The sequence below is a fragment of the Orcinus orca genome, chromosome 11, assembly GCF_937001465.1.
Source record: "Orcinus orca chromosome 11, mOrcOrc1.1, whole genome shotgun sequence".
NCBI lineage: Eukaryota > Metazoa > Chordata > Mammalia > Artiodactyla > Delphinidae > Orcinus > Orcinus orca.
This window is the reverse complement of record NC_064569.1, coordinates 33,206,120-33,222,890: the sequence shown is the minus strand read 5'-3', so window position 1 is coordinate 33,222,890 and position 16,771 is coordinate 33,206,120. Positions and strand designations below refer to the sequence as shown.

General features: G+C 39.5%; 1 pseudogene; it reads right to left on the bottom strand.

Moving 5' to 3' along the window:
* Positions 1-3,085: 3,085 nt before the first annotated feature.
* Positions 3,086-14,609, bottom strand: LOC117203032 (N-acetyl-D-glucosamine kinase-like; annotated as a pseudogene).
* Between the last annotated feature and the right edge of the window lie 2,162 nt (positions 14,610-16,771).

The following is a 16,771-nucleotide window of genomic DNA, read 5'->3' as shown; positions in this document are numbered from 1 at the left end:
AAAAAGAACTATATTTTGCCATTTGCAACAACATGCATGGACCCGGAGGGTATTATGCTTAGTGAAATAAGTCAGACAGAGAAGACATAACATATAGTATGTACTATATGTTATCACATATGTGGAATCGAAAAGAATGAAATGAATGAATATAACAAAACAGAAACAAAGGTACAGATAGAGAACAAATAGTGATTAGGAGTAGGGAGAGGGAAGTGGGGAGGGGTAATATAGGGGAGGGGGATTATTACCATGTACAAAATAAATAAGCTACAATGATATATTGTACAGCATGAGAAATATAGCCAATATTTTATAATAAATTTAAAATGATTATAATTTGTAAAAATATTGAATCACTATGTTGTACACCTGAAACTAGTATTTTAAAAAAAGAATGGGTTGTTACTGGATTGTTGCCATGTAAAAGATATTTTTCTTTAATCATTTAAACTTAGTTAATCCATGGTCATTATTAAAAAAAAATTAAACACAGACAAATAAAAAGAAAAAAACCTTATAAGCCTACCACTCAGACATAATGAGGATTTCCATTTAGCACTTATCTTTTCAGACATTTTCCTACACACATTCATGTATTGTTTCAGTTAGGGTACAGTCAGGGAAGCAGAGTCGCCATGGATTTATAGAAGAAGGGGTTGGTTATAGGAATTAGACCATAACAGGTTATGGGGGGAGCTGGAGAAATGAGAGTCCAGAAGGGGAGTTGGAGGATTGAGAAAGAGCCACTAGCTACTCTCCTGAAGCACCAGTGTGGTTGGACAAGCAGAGCTTGCAGGAAATCTGAGAAGCCCTACCACATCCCACTACAAAGCTGAGGCTTGTGGTGAGGTCTCTGGGAAGCTGTTTCCTCTGGGGAGTGAAGGCTGGTATAGGGTACTGCTGTGGCAGCAGCAGAAGATTTGGGTGTGGAATGAGAATTAGGACAAGTTGGAAACCACCAGGCAAGTCTGGGTCTATCTGGCAGTGTATCTAACTGGGAATTCCTTCAGCGTGTGGCTGCCAACTCCAGCTCAGGGCCAGACAGGGAAGAGGTTTCTGGGAAACAGAGTTCCCAGGTTAACAAAGTTGACAATAACATGTGTGTGTGTATGTGTGTGTGTGTGTGTATAAGTGCATACATATATGTTTTGTGTATATATGTTTCTATATGTATATGTACCTATATGTGTGTATGTGTGTGTGTGTATGTATGAATTCATACTCTACAAGGAGTTCTGTAACCTACTTTTTCTCACTTCAACCATTGTAAACACTATTGTTTATATAGATCTTTAGCATAACTTTAATGGCTGCTTAGTATCCCATCATTTTGAGGAGTTATTTGATCCGTTCGTTAATCTTCTCAATTGTTTAACACTGAAAGTTTAGACTGGGGTGCTTCTGGTGATGGACTGATGCAGTGAGTGGGTCAGGTGAAGGACAGCATGCTCCTGGGTGCCCATGAGGCGGCCCCCTTTGGGGATTGCTCAGATATAGCTGGAGGACACTTAGGAAGGATTAATCTCCAAACCATAAGGCCAGGTGAGAAAGGGCTGAGAGAAGCTTCCTTAGTAATTCAGGTTAAGACTGAGGGTATCACAATGCATTTTATTTAACAGCATTCAGTTTTTACTTTGCATTGTGAGCAATCAGAAAGCATCATTCATGTTCAGCCATCTTTGTGTCTCCAGTGTCTAGAGAGTATATATACTGAAGCATGTTCAAACTGGGTAGCTGAGGAGTGGTAAATGAAGTTACAACTGTGTGGTCAAGGTTTAGGGAAAACAACACGGAATGTTGGAATATCCAGGGTTCATAGCGCTGGGGAACTATTATCACTTCTAAGCCCAAAGGGGCAGAGCAGGGAGGTAGAGGTTGCCAGAACCCAAAGAGCATCTCCCACTGGGCAAATCCAGCTAAAGACCAGAGAGCACAGAGCCCACTGATAGAGTCCTTAAAGACAGAACCCCAGAGATCAAACCGGGGTGAGGAAGGTGGTGGAGGCCAAACTGGAGGGACAAGTGGGATATACCCAGCACAAGGCATCATTAGACACAGGTGTTTTTGAGAAGATGAGCCCTGAGCTAGCCATTATGTATGTTTATATCTGTTATCACGAATTTTAGGTAAGTTTTCATTTTGATATATTTCAAACTAGAAAAGTTACAAGAATAGCACGAGGAACTCCTGTATACCCTTAATTCTTTTACATTTTGCCTCATTTGCCTTATCATTTCCCCCCACCCCACCCCTCTCTCTTGTGGTTCTGAGGTTTCCCTCAACCATTTGAGAGTAAGTTGGATACATTATGTCTCCTTTACCCTCAATACTTCAGTGTGTGTTTCCTAGACATAAGGACATTCTCTTACATAACCATCGTACAATAATTTAAATCAAGAAATTTAACAATGATACAATTCTATTCTATTGTTTTAAATACAGCCCATATTCAAATTTTATCAATCACCCCAATAATGTCCTTTATAGCTTTTTTTTCCTGGTTCAAGCTCTAATCCACACTCATACATTGTGTTAAATTGTCTTGTTTCTTTAGTCTCTTTGAATCTGGAATATTTCGTCAGCTTCTTGTAGTTCTTTTTGATCTTGACTTATTTTTTTTTGCTATTACTGTTACATTTAGGTTAAATCTATACTTTTGAATCCATGTCATCATAGAGTTGAGTTTAGGATTCCCCTCCCTCCTTTCCTTCCTTCCTTCTTTCCTTGAAAAGCTGGATGTTATTTAACCTATTGCACTGATGTGAAAACCAAGGCCCAGAGAGGGCAAGTAACTTGGTGTAGTTTGTAAGTGCAAAGTTGGTCCTGGAATCTAGAGCTTCATGAATCCACAAACCTGTGTTCTTAACCATCATGTTATAAGGTACATAGTCAAGTAATTTGGAAAGGGCTATTTTAGACAAAGTTATAAAATTACATTGATTTCTTCACTGTAAGACTTGTCGGAGATGTTATTATGCAAATGAACATTGGGAATTTCCAAGAGGGGAAGAGTATGCAGCATTTCTTAAATTTGTACTCACAGAAGCCGTTCCCCCACCTCCTAGCCCTCGGAATACTTCTCCTATGCAGTGCTGTTTATAAACATTGGGCTGGAAGGTGGAGCATCTGTGGCTTGAAGAGGGTGGAAGTACAGAGCTGTGGTTGAAAAAGGAAGGTTGAAGACTGTTAACGGGAGGATGGCCGAGGAAGTTGGAGTTTCCATGAATGAAGTCTGGCCTGGGTGCTCTAAGCCGCCATCTTCGGGTTGTCCCCTCAGCCTCTTTTTCGCTTTGCTACAGCTGCCTACACCCCTGCTACCCCTGCTACTGCAGCTAACACAGCCTTCAGGAAAGTTTTAAACTTGTGTTTAAAATGCTGACTCACAGTCAATCTAAAAGAATAGATTTAAATCTTTCAGATTTGAAAGATGAGAAGAGTTCTGGTGATGGGTTGCACAACAATGTGAATGTACCTGGTGCTACTGAACTGTTCACTTAAACATGGTTAAGATGTTAAATTGTATGGCATATGTATTATACCACACACACCATAAAGGCTGTAGTGATTGACATACTTCTCATCCCAGAATGCAGTTTGGGCAGACGGTCCCTCCTACCTCAGGGTTACCACCCTATTTATTGACAACACAATGCTTCTCAATAAAATGCCATAAAACCAGCAGAGGGGAAAACTGCCACCAGTGGAGAAAAGACAAAAATTCCAAGGACAAGCTTTGCTCTCAAAAATTACTTTTAAAGGGGAAGTTCTATTTGTATTTTAATTTACATTGTATTGATGTACAATTTAATTTGTTTTAATGAATTTCTTAAGATGTCAGTTGATGAGCAAAACATCTTTGAAGTATTCTCAATCCTGTTCAGATATTACTTGTGATGTAACCATGTTTATCACAATTTCAAAGAACAGTAAAAACATTTTATATAAGGAAAAATATCAACAAAGATGTAATTTTATTCAGAGCATTTTGAGAGTCTCTTTTTACTCCCAAGTCTAAAACATCTATAATTTATCCTTCTTTCTTCCCCTCCTACCCCCATCACCAACTCCCACTGCCCTAATGCAGTTTTATAAATGTGCTCATAGACAGAGTTGTAATCTCAAAGGAGTGGAGCTGTTCATGTATTTTGGCACTTGGTCCTCCTGTGTATGTCAGATCAGTACAAAGAGTGACTAAATTAACAGCAATATTAGGATAACAGAAAAATCCAAGTCGACATTCTGTTAAAAAAAATCATTTTGTGACACAAATGAAGACATGGGAAGGTCTGAATTTGCATCTTTGAATGACATGTATGGAAAAAATTCTCTGCTTTATAAAGCATATTATAGAGAAGTATCGTATTTTTTATACTTAATAATTCTTGAACAACAGAAAGTCCATTGTGTAGCAAAGACCAAACCAGTACAGTCAAGACTTTAGAAAGAACTTCCTTCCATCAACACAGAAGCAGATGGAGCCAGGTAGCGGAAATAATGGGAATCTCTTAGTGTCTGAATCGGTGTGACAACACCGAGGCATATTTGTAACCTCACATTGCTCCTTCTGTGGCCGGATGAAAATGTAGTAACAGGACACCAACTGCACATTCCAGGTTCAAGGGGGAAAACCCCACAATATAATAAAATAAGAAGTAAATCATATGTTTTGGAACTAGCCATAAAGGAGGCAGATGCTCTGACAATAATGCTGATATATCCAGGGAGGCATCAGGGATCTTGTAGGATGGTTCTTCCTCAGATTAGCACTGCCTAATTAAGAATAACTGAATTATGGGCACTGCTGGTGAGGCTTGTAGCATTTGTCTTGTTGATAGCAACTCCAAAACACCCACACTTGAATTAATTTGCTGGTAGTTATCATTGAAAGAGAAGTAAAATGGTTCAGCAGGCTAATCAGAAGGGCTGGAGAAGTGGAACGGAAAGCCATGCTGTCAGTCGCATACCGCAGCCCAGCTACGTCATGGAATATGTCATTGAACCATCAGTTGACACCTCTGCCTCAATTTCTTCGTGATGAAGCTGGAAAACACAGTGGCTCAGACCTACAGAGACTTCTGCTCATCTCAACAACACCACTGAACACCAGTGTCAAGTTTATTGGCTTCAAATTCCACTTTGATCCTGTAGAAGCAAAAAGTGACATTTTATCCTGCTTCCAACATGATTAGGCACATCGTATATGACAGTTAGAGAAAACATGTAATGCTCTGACATAAACCAAAAATAATGAGGTCACCTTGACTGGGTTTGGCCCCTGCATAGCAAAACCTTGAATATTTCCTGTAAACCATTTTATACTTGATATTTGCCATGTTGGTGTCTGAAGATACGTCGTGAGTTTTTGAATATGATAATCATGTGAGAAAGCTACTGTTTTTCCTTCATGGACAGACTAATGTAAACTCGGTAACCTGGGCAATTTTGCAGCTTTTAAATTTAAATACTTTGGCCAGCCAATTCTTCTGAAGTCTGACTCTCTTGCCCTCTTAGAAAATAAATGTTTGCTTTCCTTTTCTAAATGCTTCTTTCTCTGTCTTCCTCTGACAATCATCTCAAAAGCCTTTGTGCAGAACTAATGGTTTCTTGTTATTTATCCAATCAGATACAAATTCCTTTGGCTGATATGTCCTGGCTATTGAAAGCTGACCTTGAACTCTTTCTGTAAATTTCTGTCCCATTGTTCCCTCACACAAATCCCATTGCAGCCAGGAGGAGCATGATGCCTGGATTGCCACCTCTGCACCTTGGCCCATGCTACCTCTTCCTCTTGCAAAATCCTCCCAACATCGCTTTATCAATGCAAATTATATCCATCTCGTGGGGCACAGCTTAGGTCCTATATTGTCCGTGAAACTGACTGGGTGGCTCACAGTATTGTCCTCTCAAATCATAGTCTGTGCTACGCACTCAGCATTTAACCCTTTGTCCCTATGTGAAGTGTTTTGCATTAACGTTTAAGTCTGAGAACCGCATCCCTCTAGATAGACTGTAAACTTCAATCCACAAGAAAAATTGGCGTTTCTAATGCAGGTCTACTATTTAACAGAGGGATTGGAAACTGAGTACCGTATCGTTCTCTGCTTTTTACACAATTTTAACTACAATACATGGAAAACATTGGAGTACAAGCCGCCTTTAATAATTCTATGCCAAATACTACTTTCCAACCTCCTAACAACACCTTGGGCAAATCCTGTACCTTTCTGGTCAGTTTCTGTTATTAAAATAATCTAGTCCAGTTAAGAACTTCAATTTCATATCTGATCCAAAACTCTCCCCCAGTGCTGGTCAGACTTGTTACTCTTCCTCTGTCTTCTTTCTAGAGCTTGGGGAAGGGATGGCAGGGAAGGAAAGCACCCTTTGTCTTCTTTGGGTGATTACAATCTGCTCCTTGTTGCTTTTCTGGTAATGCTGATGGCAGATAACTCCTTGCAGAGTGCAGGTGCCGGCTTTCTGACGGGGTCCCCACTGCAAAGTCCCCTCTTATGGGATCTTTGGGTCCAGATCAGCCTCTTCCCTTGACCTCCTTTTACTGCCACACCACTTTCCTGGCAAATGGCTCCCTTGGGTGTTGTTCTGGTTGGATAATTCCAGCCCAAGCACTTTCACACAGCCACACAGAAAAGTCATGTTATTCATATGATGTAGCCCAAGTGCTGACTCCACTTGTGCTTTCTGTGTCCTGCTTCTTCCCTGTTCCCCTTCCTCTGCTCATGCCAGCCTGGGCGCAGATATGCAAGACTACTTTCTCAGCAGATACAAAGTGGGGAAAAACGACAGTGTCCTGACTTGTACACACCCACATTTTTTACATCTGTTCTTTTGCACACTCCTGATCAACCCTGGGCTTACATAACAAGATACCAATTTTGTGAAGCTCCTTTTCTAATAGCAGTTCTTGGTCAAAATTATCCTTGATCAAAATTGTAAAATGAGTAGCTGTTTCATTTCTAAATAAGGTAGTTCTAATGAAAGCCTAAGATGTCCTCAGGCATCCTATTATATTACATTATATTATATTCACAGGGGTCTTTGTTTCACTGAAAAAGAGACTATTTCAACAGTTTATTTTTCAGTCCTGAAAGTTTAAAAAATTTGTGATATACGAATTTTATTTTATTAGAGACAGTTTTGGACTCTGCCTAAATTTCAGACACGCTCCAGACAATACCATTATATTTTACAGTCACCCATTCTCCCTATAATTTTTCAGCTTAATTTGTGTTTCTAATTAAGTTTTTGTGTGTATTCTACCCCATCATCAGTGTAATCTTTTCCAGATTTTTACTTTGGGGTCACTATATGCTTCTTTTGTGCATTCTAATTTTATATTCTCTATCTGGTATTTCCAATAGCTGAAGTTCTTGAGGGCCTAATCTCTTATCTCAGCTAATTTTTCCTCATGGCTGGTGTGTTTTGTAATTTTGGATTGTGATTATCATGTTTGCCTGAACTTTATATGTTAATTTACTGTTTTGGGGTTTCCCAAACCAATTAGAGGCTGAATTTTAATCCCAAATGCAGATTCATAACCTGTAGTTATGAATCTCAGAGGTTATTATTATTATTTTTTTTGCGGTATGCGGGCCTCTCACTGTTGTGGCCTCTCCCGTTGCAGAGCACAGGTTCCGGACGTGCAGGCTCAGCGGCCATGGCTCACGGGCCTAGCCTATCCACGGTATGTGGGATCTTCCTGGACCGGGGGGTGAACCCGTGTCCCCTGCATTGGCAGGCGGACTCTCAACCACTGTGCCACCAGGGAAGCCCCTCAGAGGTTATTTTTATTTTTGAACACCCTAAGTCTGTGCCAAGACAGACAAATCTCTTTGTGTTTCCTCTTTGTTGATAGGCAGACAGCATTTTTCTAGCCTTCTTTTTCAGTGAGTGTGAGCACTGGGACTTCAACTCCAAATCCCTATCTTTTGCAAGTTCAAGGTCTTGTTTTCTGTCTCGAGGTTGCCCTTAAAACCCAAGCATTTAGAAAATGGGAAGTGTCAACTGCTTTAAAGCCAACTGCACTTTCAGTGTCAGCCTACAACTATGGGTTACAACTTGCTTTTTAGACTTGGCCCTTGGGAATTTTCCATACCTTTTTTTTTTTTTTTTAATGAATTCAGCTATGCGTTGGAAAGAATGACTATTATATTTGATCCAGTTTTTCTAAGAAAAGAATTTGAAAATATCTAGCCTGCTCTTCTTTTAAATTTTCAATCCTACCTACTTGCATTTCAGAATTTTTTCCATATCTTGTTCTGAAGCAATGTAATAATATTTATTGAATGCCTTTTATATGCAAAGTGTTTTATATTTGTGATCCCATTTTCTTGTCATCTTAACTGTAATTCTGATCATATCGTATAAATAAGACCCTATCTGTTACTTTCTGTGTCCACCCCTTGCGTATATCCTGCATAGTGCTATGATATTGACTTGTAATAAGAAATACATATTTGGTCTTCACCCAGTTGAGATCCTAAAACTCTTGGAATTTCCTAAGTGATGAGACCTATTACAGTGTTTCTTGTTATGTTAATTAGGTGACTTTTGGACCCCACCTAATTGGGGGCGCTGGTTGCCAGGAGAATAAGCCAGGTGATTAGAGGGTTGGAACTTACAGTCTTACAATCTGACCTCCTGGGATGGTAGAGAGTCTGGAGGTTGAATTCATCACCAATGGCCAATGATTTAGTCAAGCATTCCTATGTAATGGGCCTCCATAAAAACCCAAAAGGACAGGTTGGTGAACTCGTGGTGATTCAGAAAGAGTGGCGTGCCTAGAAAGGGCATGGAAGCTCTGGGCCCTTTCCCCATACTTTGCCCTATGCATCTCCTATTTGACTCTTCCTGAGTTATACCTTTTTATAATAAGCTGTTAATATAGCAAGTAAAATGTTTCTCTGAGTTCTGTGAGCCACTCTAGCAAATTAATCAAACCCAATTTGAGTCACTGGAACCTCCAATCCATAGCCAGTGACGGCAATGGTGATAGACACATAGGTAATATGTACCTATTTTCAGATAAGGACCTGCGACCAGGGAAGTGAAGTGACTTGTCCAAGTTTATAGAGGTAGTCAGGGATTGAGTTGTAATAAAAGATCAGATGCCCAAATCCATCCCCACTGCCACTGGGACGCTATTTATTTCATTAGTTTCTGGGAAGCCAAGGTGACTAGCTAAATTATGAAAGTGGTTTGATTAAATGATAACTGAAATAAATTTTCACATCATTAATTTCAAATTACATTTAATTTTAATACTGTTAGATGATTTATATTGTACAGAATTAAAGAAATTTCATAGAATCAGCATAACAGAGTAAAACTTCCAGGCCCTATTGATTATACATTGTGCCAATTTTTGTACCATCTCTGAAAAGTAGGTAACATCTATTTTGGAAGGTATTTTGAGTTCTTACCTCATGCAAGAGAAATATTAAAAACCATTGTGCTTTATTTCTTCCCTCCCCTACTTTTCTTAGTCCCTGATATAAAGGAGAAGATTGGCAAACTATTGTTTTTACTGAGTCCATTATAAAAATCAGTTTATTATTATTTCTAAAAAACCCATGAAAATTAGCAAGTTGAAAATGTCTTATTCTTAAAATTCTCTAAAATAGATAAAAGTGCCTTGCTTTGACTAATCTATTACAGTTTTCTGTAATAGATTTAAGATAAGGTATTTAAACTGGAGAACATTTTCTGCAGTAGAGGCTAAACTATCAAATTGGTGATCAAAGTCAAGTGAATATCACAAAGAATATCCATACCTGGAGAAAGTATGCAGCAAAGATTAGATTCTCAGAATAGATGGGTAGATACTGTATGCTGAGTAGAAGGCTATTTTGGGTCTTTTTAGGCTAAATCAGTCTGTAGCAAATTGTAGGTCACCGCTGCTGCGGTTCATTCTCAGATGGAATTTGAAATAAATGAATACATGTGCTCTCTGAGTATAAAGTTTCTGACTTATAGTGCCTTTTTCAGTTTTGTGCTATGAAAAAAGTGATTCCCATTGTCTGAAAGAGTAGTTTTCTGTAGGGTCTGGAAAACGTTCTTATACTTTTAATGGCAAATTTAAAAATGTTGTCTACAGGGTTCTATATTGTACAGCTGGAGTCCATTTTACAGGAAGCATGGAGCCTTGATTATCAGATGGGTTTTCATGGTGGCATGCACAGAGAACAGCTTTTCAGTCTTTAGAGTCAGAGTGTGTTTGCTTATGTTAGGTCATAAATCGATGCTATTTTAATTGCAAAAAAATGAAATACCAAATATTTTGGCAATATAATTTAAAAAAAAGTACACAAGGAGTTGTAAAAGCTAACATTTAGGGGAAAGAATCTTTCCAAAATAGGACAGTTTTGAGTGACAGTATGATTTTAACATGCCTTACTAATTACCATGCAACTCTTTATGTCAAGCACGACATTAGATTGAAGGCAGGGACATCTCTCCTTCATTTTTTATCGTCTCCGCTCCTTCTACACCTGGTCGGTCATGGATGAAGGTCTTTGGAGACATCCACCTAAATGATCACGGATGAGCCTCCGCTCGAACATTTGTCAACACAATTACCCCCACCACACCAGGCAGCCCATTCTGGTTTTGACGGCTTAGGCGGAAACTTTTTCTTCTCTTGAGTGAACATGTGCTCTCCTCTAACTGGAACTGAGCAGAACCCTGCAGTGCCCCCTACCCCCAAGAACAAAGGCCCCTCTATGTCCCCTGCCTCTCATTTGTAGAAAAGCTGAAGTCTCCCAGGCCTCCCAGAATCACAAGAGAGCAGGCTCAAGCAGTTAATGACTAGGACAATGGAGTCACAGACTCAGTGTCTGATGCAAGAATGGGATTAACACTATTGCTCATAATAATCTATATCTTTGTTGGCGTAAGAATGATTGTAGTTTGCTCTGCCCATGTATATAAGCAGGCAACTAAAACTGTCAGCAAAGAGATGCTACAGACCCATGTCGACATTTTTCACTCTAAGAATTTGATGCCCTCTTTCAGCAGGAAGCAGTTACAGCAGATGGGCCTTTGCCCCTAGTCTCATAGAAATGGAATGATGTCTGACAGTGGGGATTTGTAAGTGGCTTTTTTGCCCCTTTTCTGTTTGTTCGTCTCTGTTTTCCTCAGACCTTAATCATAAAAATGAGATCACTAGGTAACATTTAACCTAACTCCCGCCTTGCCTAACCTGTTGACTCCTTTCCTGGATTAAAAGGAGTAGGAATGAAGAATTAAGTAGTTAAAGAATGACTGACTCTCTACCCCCAGTATAGCAGATTTGCAGGCAGACCACAGGGTCCAGAGGACAGCCGGTTGCAGGTGGACCAGGTGGGCAAGACAGCATCCAAAGGAATCAGGAAAAGTCGGTGGGTCTGCACACAACGGAAAAATGACAATCTAATCTCTTACCTTAATGATTAACTGAGATTGTTTCCGCCTTTTCCTTTAAAATATCGCCATGGCTGAGCAGAATCTTTGGAGATGGTCTTTGGCCAAGAGTCCACCTCCTCCTCAGATTGCTGGCTTTTATGAATAAAGCAACTTTCCTTTCTACCGACACTTGCCCCTCGATTGTCTGCTTTTGAGTGGTGAGCAGCCGAACCTGAGTTCAGTAACATAACTTCCTCATGCCGGGTCTGTCCTCTGAGGCCTCAGAGAACAAGTCTGACCCTTCTTCCATGTCAAAATCCCTTTAGACATTTGAAGGCAAGTACAATGACACAAAATTTGAATTATGGTGAGGCAAGTATCACACCATAAATTCAGATTCTGACTTCTTCCTTTCAGGATTTTGAAGAGGTTTCTTCTATGGGTTACCTTCTCACTCATTTAAATCATATTAATCTTGTAGTCACCTAAAATCCCTGTGCCTTTCTTTCATGCTCTTAAACATTTCCACCCATCCTTGAGTAGTTAGACTTTGAAACTTGCATTTATCCCTCTTAAATTTCTTGTTGTATTTAGCTTATCATTTTGGCTTACCAGAATCTTCATGGATTCTTCTTATATTATCTAATGATCCCCTAACACTCTTTTAGTCTCATCTCTCATCACCCCCACCATCATATACCCTGCTCCATACATACAATCAGAAATATAATTCTTGGAACAGGTCATGCTGTATCTCAGTTTGAGTGAATTGAGACATTCTGTTGCACATACTGTTTTGTGATACTTTGCACATACTCTTGCACACACTGTTTTGTGATTGCACGTACTGTTTTGTTGCACATACTGTTTTGTGATACTTCTCCTTTTCTCCTCTGCTAACTTTTATTCTTCAAGGCTTGACTGAGACATCACTTTTTTTAGGACTTTGTTTATTACTGGGTGACGTGGCCCACTTCTGAGCTCCTATAGTACTCTGTATTTATGTTAATCCTAGCACTTATCAAACTACATTATAATGGTCATATCCTTGACTTCTTTTCCTCACTAACCTGTAAGATCCTGAATGCAGGAAGATATATTTTTTCACCATTGTATATTCAGTGCCTTGTACAATGCATGACATATAGTAGGCTTTTACTATGTATTTCTTGATTCAACTAGCCTCACCAAAGTAATAAGAAGCATATGTATACAACCAAGGAAGTTGCCTATGATGTGCCTCATTAAACCTTGCTCCCTCAATCCATAATCTGTGTTTTAGACTCTGGTCATTCAACCAGTTATGAATCCACCACACAGAGTCACTTCCAGCACAGGTCTTATCCCATGTCTAACAAGGTCATCACCAAATATAATGAAACTCTATCAAATGCCATTCTGAAATTCAGTGATATTGTGCAAATGGACTTCACCTGACCTATCAGTCCTAGAAATGAAACATTTGTGTCGATCTTGAACTATAATGGTATTTAATTCTTATGCCCAGTTTTTTGTTGATCTTTCCCTGTATTGTTTATAGAATACTTTAATCTCATCTCAGTTTTCTGTAGATTTTATTTGTATTTTCAAAACATCTTTAATAAATTTAGAATACCTGATTTTTTTAACAAATATTAAGTATGTTTATGTTACCACTGATCTTTGTTTTTTAACTCTACCTTACAACCCCCTTTCTTAAAATGAAACTTAAGTTTTATTTATAGTTTAAAGGAGTCTAGAGAAAGGGAATTAACCTTGATGAAGTACATGTATGCCAGATACTTCCCCCTTGAATTATTGCTTATTCCTCAGAAAATACTGCAAAGTAGATTTTATTAAACCTGTTTTATATAAGAGGGAAGTAGGACATGAAGCAAGGAAGGGACAGAGTTGACACTGGAATTCAGTTAGGTTTGATTCTAAAACAGAGAACCTCTGTGAGACTCTGATGAAAGCCATAGCCCGCTTCCCAGTAAATGTACGTAAGTCACATGTCTGTTGGTGTTCTCTGTTATAAGCTACAGAAATGAATCCGATTTTGAAATAGAAAGGAGACTTTATGTTTTTAAGACATTGGTAGCTCACAGAACCTCTGGGAGAGCTGTAGAATCAGGAATGAGACTAGGCAACCAGGAAGAAATGTCCAAACCCACCCTTGCAGAAGTGTCTGGTGAGGGATCCGTTGCTATACTTCTGTGAAGCACTAGAAGATGCAGTTTGCACTGCTATTTCTGGAATTTAGTGTTGTTGAAGCCACTGCTGCCACCCCATTTTTTTTTTTTTGGAAGTGGGTAAAATGTGTTTATTTTCTTCTATTTGTGTGTATGTATGTGTTTAAGGAAAAGGAGAAAAAACCTCCTCCCTTCCAGGACCCAGTGTCTACTGGGCTTGGAGGCAGGTGGAGCCAGGGCCAAGCACCCCTACTAGAAGTTGTAGAGTAGAAGGTGGTGGCGTTAACTCTGTAGTCCATGAGAAGGGGGTGCTGCATGTGTCTGAACCCTAGGCTGCCCCGCCCAGTGAAGAGAAGTGCCACAGCTTCATCAGGGTGAAGGTAGAGAAGCAGTTCTGAGCCAGGATCTCTGCCTTGGGTCAGTGCCAAAAGGAAGTCTTCCTTCAGAAGCTCCCAGCTCTTCCATAAGGAGCCCACACACAGGATGAGAAGGCCAGTCTCCTATTGGAACAAGACCTGGTCAATCCCAGGTAATATTGCCATGGTGTGTCTTCCCAGCATCCACGCGGCCTTCCTGAAGGTATAACAAGAAAGGAGAGGGACTTCCCTGGTGGCGCAGAGGATAGGACCCTGTGCTCCCAATGCAGGGAGTCCAGGTTCGATCCCTGATCAGGGAACTAGATCCCACATGCATGCTGCAACTAAGAGTTCGCATGCCACAACTAAGGAGCCTGCCTGCTGCAACTAAGGAGTCCACGTGCTGCAACTAAGGAGCCGGAGAGCCACAACTAAGGAGACTGTGAGCCTCAACTTAGGAGCCCACCTGCTGCAACTAAGACCCGGTGCAATGAAATAAATTAAAAAATGACAACAACAGCAACAAAACACTAATGTGTCTTAAAAAAAAAAAACAAGAAAGGGGAGCTACCTGCTGAGCACCTCCTGCAATTTTAACAGCAAAATCCAGTAAACCTGCATTTATCAAATATAGGTGAGTGAGGATTCCTAGCTGATCTGACCCCTGGAAATAGTTGAACATGGCGGGCAGTGTCATGAGGAGCTAGGCTGTGCATTGTCAAACACAAACACCCCACTAACTTGGTCCTGTAGCAACAAGCATCAGTACTTGTTGACATTACAAGTACATAGCAACCATCATCTGCACCTTGTTGACACTGCTAATAGGGCCTTCCTCCTGGGTCTGCAAGCTGAGCAGTTGCACAGGGTGCCATGTTCAGAAGGGCTCACACTTGGTTTAATGCTCTATTATCACCGCCTTGGATTGCTGAATCATTTTTGCACACTGGTCTCCACATTTTCACTTTGCACTAGGCCCTGTGAATTACGTAGCTGGTCCTGACTGCCCTCATGGTCCTGTAGCAACCACCACCAGCCCTGCATGGACATCGTGAACATGGACCTCGAACTACCCCCACTGCCATTAGACTGCCACTGCAAACATGTTCTGCTGCCACTGGGATCACCAACATGCCAACACCACAGATACAGTCCTGCAACAACCCCACTCCTACACCGAGAGAGAGAGAAACCCATGAAACACAAATTTTTTGTGAATATTTTAAGGTTCTTGGATTTCTAAAACCGCCTTTGTAGTCCCAGCTTAAGACTCTAGCTCTAAAGCCCATTTCCAGGACTAGAGCAAGAAAGATTTTTTTTCCAGTTTTATTGAGATATAATTGACATACAGCACTATATAAGTTTAAGGTGTACAGCATAAAGATCTGACTTACATCATGAAATAATTACCACAATAAGTCTAGTGAACATCCATCATCTCATATAGATACAATATTAAAGAAATAGCAAAAAAATATACTTTTTCCTTGTGATGAGAACTCTTCAGATTTACTCTCGACAACTTTCATTATAATATTGTGAGTGTTAATTGTCTTTATTATGTTGTACATTACATCCTTACTACTCATTTATCTTATAACGGGAAGTTTGTACCTTTTGACTACCTTCATCTAATTCCCCCTCATATGGTAGTTCTAATTTTAATTTTTTGAGGAAACTCTATACTGTTTTCCATAGCAACTGTACCAATTTACATTCCCACTAACAGTGCATGAAGGCTCCCTTTTCTCCACATCCTTGCAAACACTTGTTATTTGTTGTCTTTTTGATAATAGCCATCTGACAGGTGTGAGGTGATACCTCATTGTGGTTTTGATTTGCATTTTCCTGATAATGAGTGATGGTGAGAATATTTTCATGTGTTTGCTGGCCAGCTGTATGTCTTCTCTGGAAAAATGTCTATTCAGGTCCTCTGATCATTTTTTAATTGAGTTGTTTGCTTTTTTGATGTTGTATATTTTGGATATGAATCCCTTGTCAGATATATCATTTGCAAATGTCTTCTCCCATTCAGTAGGCAGTTTTTTGGTTTTGTTGATTATTTCCTTCTCTGTGCAATAGCTTTTTAGTGTGATGTAGTCCCACTTGTTTATTTTTGCTTTTGTTTCCCTTGCCTTAGGAGAGATCCAAAAAAAAAAAATATTGCTAAGACTGACATCAAAGAGTATGTTGCCTAGAAGAGCATACTCTTCTAGGATTTTTATGGTTTCAGTCTTACATGTAAGTCTTTAATCCATTTTGAGTTTATTTTTGTATATGCTGTGAGAAAGTGGTCCAGTTAGATTCTTTTGAATGTAGTTGTCCAGTTTCCCAATACTGTTTATTGAAGAGGCTATCTTTTCTTCAGTGTATATTCTTGCTCCTTTGTCATAGATTAATTGCTCATATAAATGTGGGTTTGCTTCTTGGTTCAATTGATCTATGTGTCTGTTTTTGTGCCAGTAGCATACTATTTTGATTACTGTAGCTTTGTAGTATAGTTTGAAATCAGGGAGTGTAATACCTCCTGTTCCATACTGCTTTTTTAAGATCGTTTTGGCTATTCGAAGTCTTTTGTGTTTCCATACAAATTTAAGAATTATTTGTTCTAGACCTGTGAAAAATGCCATTGGTATTTTGATAGGGATTGCACTGAATCTGTGGATTGCCTTGGGTAGAATGGGCACTTTAACAATGTTAATTCTTCCAATCCATGTGCACAGTATGTCTTTCCATTTGTTTGTGTCACCTTCAATTTCTTTCATCAGTGTCTATAGTTTTCCATACAAAGGTCTTTTACCTCCTTAGATTTATTCCCAGATATTTTATTCTTTTTGATGTGAT